Raw genomic sequence first — 6,293 nt, 5'->3', positions numbered from 1 at the left:
TTCTTCTTCTTCTTCTTCTTCTTCTTCTTCTTCTTCTTCTTCTTCTTCTTCTTCTTCTTCTTCTTCTTCTTCTTCTTCTTCTTCTTCTTCTTCTTCTTCTTCTTCTTCTCCTCCTCCTCCTCCTTCTTCTTCTCTTCTTCTTCCTCTTCCTCCTCCTCTTCCTCCCTGGAAATCATCATTGGTAAAGAGCTTCAGGTGATTTATTCCAACTATGTTTCTTTCATTTGACAGAAATTCAATTCCCCTGAGATGCTGGTATTTCATGATTCATAGACCCATACTGTGGGAAAATATTGGTTTTAGAAATAAGTGGCTTAGGATCATAGGAGTTGAAGTTGGGCACAATATTAGAACTCAAAGGAACTTGGAATTTGCCTCTGGAAGGAGCTTTGAACATCATATGGGTCAATACCTTTATTTCACAGATAACTGAATCCCACACAGCAAAGGATAATGTGATTGGGGGCGGCCAGGTGGCTCAGCGAGTAAGAGCACCGGCTCCAGTGTCGGGATGACCTGGATCAAATCTGGGCTCAGATACTCAGCACCACACCCAGAAATAACTGGCTGTGTAATCTTGAGCAAGTTACTTAACCCCAATTGCTTTAAAAAAAAAAAAAAGATAATGTGATTGAATCATTCCAGTTGTATCTGAGTCTTCACGACCCTGTTTAGGGTTTTGTTGACAAAGACACTGGAGTGATTTTACAGATTAGGAAACTGAGACAAACAGGGTGGAATGACTTGCTTGGGATCACATAGCTAGTAGGTATCTGAGTCTAGATTTGAACTAATGAAAAGGAATCTTCCTAATTGCAGGCCTGGTACTCTTTTCTCTGTGCCGCCTAGCTGCTATCATTTATACAAAGCTTTTTTTTTCTTTTTTTGGAGGGCAATTGGGGTTAAGTGACTTGCCCAAGGTCACATGGCTAGTTTTTGTGTTGTGTCTGAGGCCGGATTTGAACTCAGGTACTCCTGACTCTAGGGCCAGTGTTCTACTCACTGCACCACCTAGCCGCCCTTATACAAAGCTTAAAAGTTTAAAAAACACTTTATATCCATTAAATCGTTCAATCTTTACAACAACCCTACAAGGTAGGTGTATTATTATCCTCATTTTACAGATAAGAAAAATGGCTTACACACAAGAAATAAATAGCAAGAACAGAATTGGAACCCAGGTCATTTAACTACAATTTCAAGACTCTTTCTATTTCAAAACACCATATATCTACCTAGAATCACTGAAAGAACTAGACAATTTACCAAATGTAATACATCTAAATTTCCTTTTACCCAAATCTTGACCCATATCATTGTACATCTGTAGTATTTATCCAAGACAATTGAAAGAGATTAGATTAGGGATGGAGCCAATATGATAGAGTAGAAGCACAAACTTGATGTGGGCTCCAGCTTCAACCATCTCCAGTACCTGTAAAAAAAATGACTACAAACAAATTTTAAAGCTACAGACCCCACAAAGAGACAGAGGGAAACAAATCTTCCACTGAAGGCATCCTGGCAGGCCAAAAGAAGAGGTCTATCACAGTGCACTGGGAGCTGAATGCAGTCCCCAGTGAGCCAAGGTTCAGACCCCAGGGTGGCCCCAACCAGTAGCGGCCAGAGTAGACTTCAGAAGAGTGAACCACCAGGAGCTGTGGCTGTTTCCAGACTCCTCAACCCATACATGCCAAAGAGAAAATAAAAGGTCAGTTGGGAACTCTGTTTTAAGGGTGAAGGAATAGTGTGGTCTGGCCTCTGCCCCCAGGGCGAGAAGTGGCAGGAGGCACAGTGGTGCTGCATGGCTGTTTTCAGAGGTCCTGGCCTGCAGATCATAAGCGGACCAAGCAACCATTCAGAGGGTAATCAATCTTGCTTTGACCTGCCTGAATCTGGATCACAGTCTTGGGTGGTGATCCTGGGGTGTGTGGCCAGTGAGCCAGAGCTTGTGGGGGTTGTAGGGAGGGTGCCCAATTAATAGCTCTGGCAGCTGTGAAAACCCCAGCAATTTGGGACAAAGCTCTCTCCATTCTGTAAGCAGAGTTCTACTGTGGCAAAGAGCTCAAAAGTCAAGTAATTGGCAAAAGCAGAGGAAGCACAATCAGACAAAAAGAGGACAAAAAGGATCAAAGCATGGAATTGGAGGAGGATCAAAGCATGAAGTCAGAACTCCCGCATCAAAAGCTTCCAAGAAAAATATGAATTGGTCACAGGCCATGGAGAAGCTCAAGAAGGATTTTTTAAATCAAGTAAGATAGGGGCGGCTAGGTGGTGCAGTGAATAGAGTGCTGGCCCTGGAGTCAGGAGGACCTGGGTTTGGACCGGTCTCAGACACTTAACACAAAACTAGCCATGTGACCTTGGGCAAGTCACTTAACCCCAATTGCCCTCCAAAAAAAGCAAAACAAAAACAAAAATGAAAATCAAGTAAGAGAAGTAGAGGAAAAACTGGGAAGAGAAATGAGAATGATGCAAGAAAATCATGAAAAGTGAGTCAACAGCCTGCTAAAGGAGACCCCAAAAAATTCTGAAAAAAAATAACACCTTAAAAAGTAGACTAACTTAAATGGCAAAAGCGGTCCAAAAAGCCAGTGAGGAGAAGAATGCCTTAAAAAGCCAAATTTGCCAGATAGAAATGGAATTTCAAAAACTCACTGAAGAGAATAATTCCTTCAAAATTAGATTGGAGCAACTGGAAACTAATGACTTTATGAGAAATCAAGATACTATAAAACAGATCCAAACAAATGAAAAAATAGAAGATTATGTGAAATATCTCATTGGAAAAACCACTGATCTGGAAATAGATCTAAGAAAGATAATTTAAAAATTATTGGACTACCTGAAAGCCATGATCAAAAAAACAACCTAGAAATCATCCTTCAAGAAATTCTCAAGGAAAATTGCCCTGATATTTTAGAACCAGAAGGCAAAATAAAAATTGAAGAATTCACCAATCACCTCTTGAAAAAGATCCCAAAAACAAAACTCCAAGAATATCATAGCCAAATTTCAGAGTTCCCAGGTCAAAGAGAAAATATTACAAGCAGCCAGGAAGGAACAATTTTACTATTGTGGAAAACACAATCAGGATAACACAAGATCTAGCAGCTCCTACATTAAGGGATTGAAGGGCTTGGAACATGATATTCCAGAGGTCAAAGGAGCTGGGATTAAAACCAAGAATCACCTACCCAGCAAAACTGAGTATAATGCTTCAGGGGAAAATATGGTCATTCAATGAAATAGAGGACTTTCAAGCATTCTTGATGAAGAAACCAGAGCTGAACAGAAAATTTGACTTTCAATTACAAGAAGCAAGAGAAGCATGAGAAAGTAAATAGGAAAAAGAAATCATAAGGAACTTATTAAAGTTGAATTGTTTACATTCCTACATGGAAAAATGATAATTGTAACTCATGAGACTTTTCTCAATATGAGGATAGTTGAAGGTAATATATATGTATACATACATATATATGTATGTAAAGGAGGGTGTATGTGTGTATAAATATATATATATGTGAGTGTGTGCATATGTGTGTACATGTATATGTAGACAAAAAGCACAAGATGGTTTGAATATAAAGGGATGATATCTTTAAAATAAAATTAAGAGGTGAGAGAGGAATATATTGGAAGAAGGAGAAAGGGAGAGATAGATCAGGTTAAATTATCTAATATAAAAGAGGCAAGAGAACACTTTTACAATGGAGGGGAAGAGCAGGAAGGTAAAAGGGAATGGGTCAACCTTACTCTCATTGAATTTGGCTTAAGGAGGGAATATCATACACATTCAATTGGGTATCTTACCCTACAGGAAAGCAGCAGGGAAGAGGATAAGAGGGGGGGTTGATAGAAGGAAGGGCAGATTGGGGGAGAGGGTAGTTAGAAGCAAACACTTTTGAAAAGGGACAGGGTCAAAGGCGAAAATAGAATAAGTGGGGGGCAGGGTAGGATGGAGGGAAATATAGTCTTTCACAATATAACTACTATGGAAATGTTTTGTGTAACTACACATGTGCAACCTATGTTGAATTGCTTGTCTTCCCAGTGGGAGTGGGTGAGAAGAGAAAAAGGAAAAGACTCTGGAACTCAAAATTTCAAAAAACAAATGTTAATACATGTTACATGCAACTGAGAAATAAGATATACAAGCACTGGGGTATAGAAATCCATCTTGCCCTACTAGAAAGTTGGGGGGGGGGTTGGGGAGGATATAAGAGAGAACAGATTGGGGGAAGGGGTATTCAGTAGGCTTGCTATTTTGGGGTAGGGGGTTTGAGGAAGAGACGGGGAGATAAATTTGTAACTCAAAATCTTGTGGAAATGAATGTTGGAAACGAAAAATAAATAAATAAATTGGAAAAAAAGAGAGACATTAGATTTAGAGTTGGAAAGGACCTCAGAGACCATGAAACCCAATCCTCTCAGTTTACAGATGAAAGAACGAAGTCCATTATGTATGTGTATATATGCAGCAATACACATTTTTTCATCCACTTTGTGTGTGTGTGTGTGTGTGTGTGTGTGTGTGTGTGGTTATTAAACTGATCTTTTGCAAATTACTGTGAATTTACCTGATGAGGCTTTGTAGCACCAAGTAATAATGAGAATTTAAAAAAAAATTAATAGTATTTGTCCATTAGAGGCCAAGTATTAGAGCTGGAAATTTATCTAGAGGAAGGTAAACTAAATGATTTTGAAGGTCTTTTGAAATCACCTTGTAGCCCTCCCCAATATGTTCAGAAAAACCTGGAAAGACCTATATGACCTGATGCAAAGTGAAATGAGCAGAACCAGGAGAACATTGTACACAGTAACATTGTATGATGATCAGCTATGAATGACTTAGCTCTTCTCAGCAATACAGTGACCCAAGGCAATTGCAGAGGACTCATGATAGAAAAAGCTATCCACATCAAGAGAAAGAATTGATGGACTCAGAATGCAGATCTAAACATATTTTCACTTTATTATTTTTTCCCATTTTGGTCTGTTTCTTCTTTCATAGCTATGACTAATATAGAAGTGTGTTTTAGATGATTGTACATAGATAATCTTTATCAAATTGCTTACTGTTTTAGGGAAAAGAGAGGGGAGGGAGGGAGAAAAATTTGGAACTCAAAATCTTGTGAAAATGAATGCTAAAAATTGTCTTTACAATATAATTGGAAAAAAATAAAATACTACTTTAAAACAGTTACTAGTAATCTCTCCATTTGGTCAACAATCAACAAGCATTTATTAAGCACTTACTATGTGCCAGGTACTGGAAAGTTAAAGACATTGTCCCTGACCTCAAGGAGCTTACATTCTAACAGCATATAAACTAAGTATATGAGAGATAAATATGGAGTAAATGGTAGCAACACAGAGAGGATTGGGAAAGGCCTCCTGGAGCAGGTGGGATTCGAGCTAAATCTTGAAGTCAAGGAAAAAGGCAGAGGGGAGGGAGGAGAATATCTCTAGCATGGCATATAGCAAGCATAATTAGGTGTAGTAACAAGCAAAGTAATACTTTGCTGATTGTTTCAGCTATTCAAGTGCCTTTGAGTCTCACCTTTGTATCAAATCTCTGTTGGAAACAGTATTAACTTGTGTTACCCTTAATAGGCCTAAGGGAGTTTGAAGACTTTTCCTGCCCTTAATAGGCCTAAAGTCATCACATGGAGCCCACTGTGGGAAGAGCTTGCCAAAAGAGTGGAACAGGAAGAGGGAAACAGGAAGGGTGGAACAGGAAGGAGCAGGGCAGAGTAAATCTTGAGCATGGGCTGGGACCAAGCAGAACTGAGGGAGAATGTTTGTGATGTTGACACTCTCTCTATTCTGTCTATGTTGATGTTACTTTGTCAGAACTAAGTATTCTGTCTGTTGAAAGAGCATTTTATCAGAAGCCCTGGAAGACAACTTTACTGCTGATATAGAAGCCCTGAAAAGTCATGAAAGAGTACTTTGCTGCTGTATACAGAAGTCCTGGGACTTTACTGTTGATTTGTGTCTGATTTCTTAGACAGAAGCTTTGTCTGTTGATTTGTGTTACTTTGTCAGACAGAAAGTGAATTGAGATAATAGTGCCAGCAATGTAAATATTGTTGTAGCTCTGTTAAGCTTAATGTGTGTAAATATTGTTGTGGCCCTGTTAAGCTTTGTCTTCCTAGAAACAGAAACTTTGCAGAGCTTAAAGTGGAGCAGTAAGCTGAGATATAGAACCAGAACAGAGAGCTGCCTACCTGTGAATCCAGGCAAGAATTGGGATCAGTCAATATGTGGAAGAGGAGCCATGAAGT

The sequence above is a fragment of the Petaurus breviceps genome, unplaced genomic scaffold, assembly GCF_028583685.1.
Source record: "Petaurus breviceps papuanus isolate PSGF00001 unplaced genomic scaffold, PetGlider_PUasm1.0 90925, whole genome shotgun sequence".
NCBI classification, from domain to species: Eukaryota; Metazoa; Chordata; class Mammalia; order Diprotodontia; family Petauridae; genus Petaurus; species Petaurus breviceps.
This window is presented reverse-complemented; position numbering follows the sequence as displayed.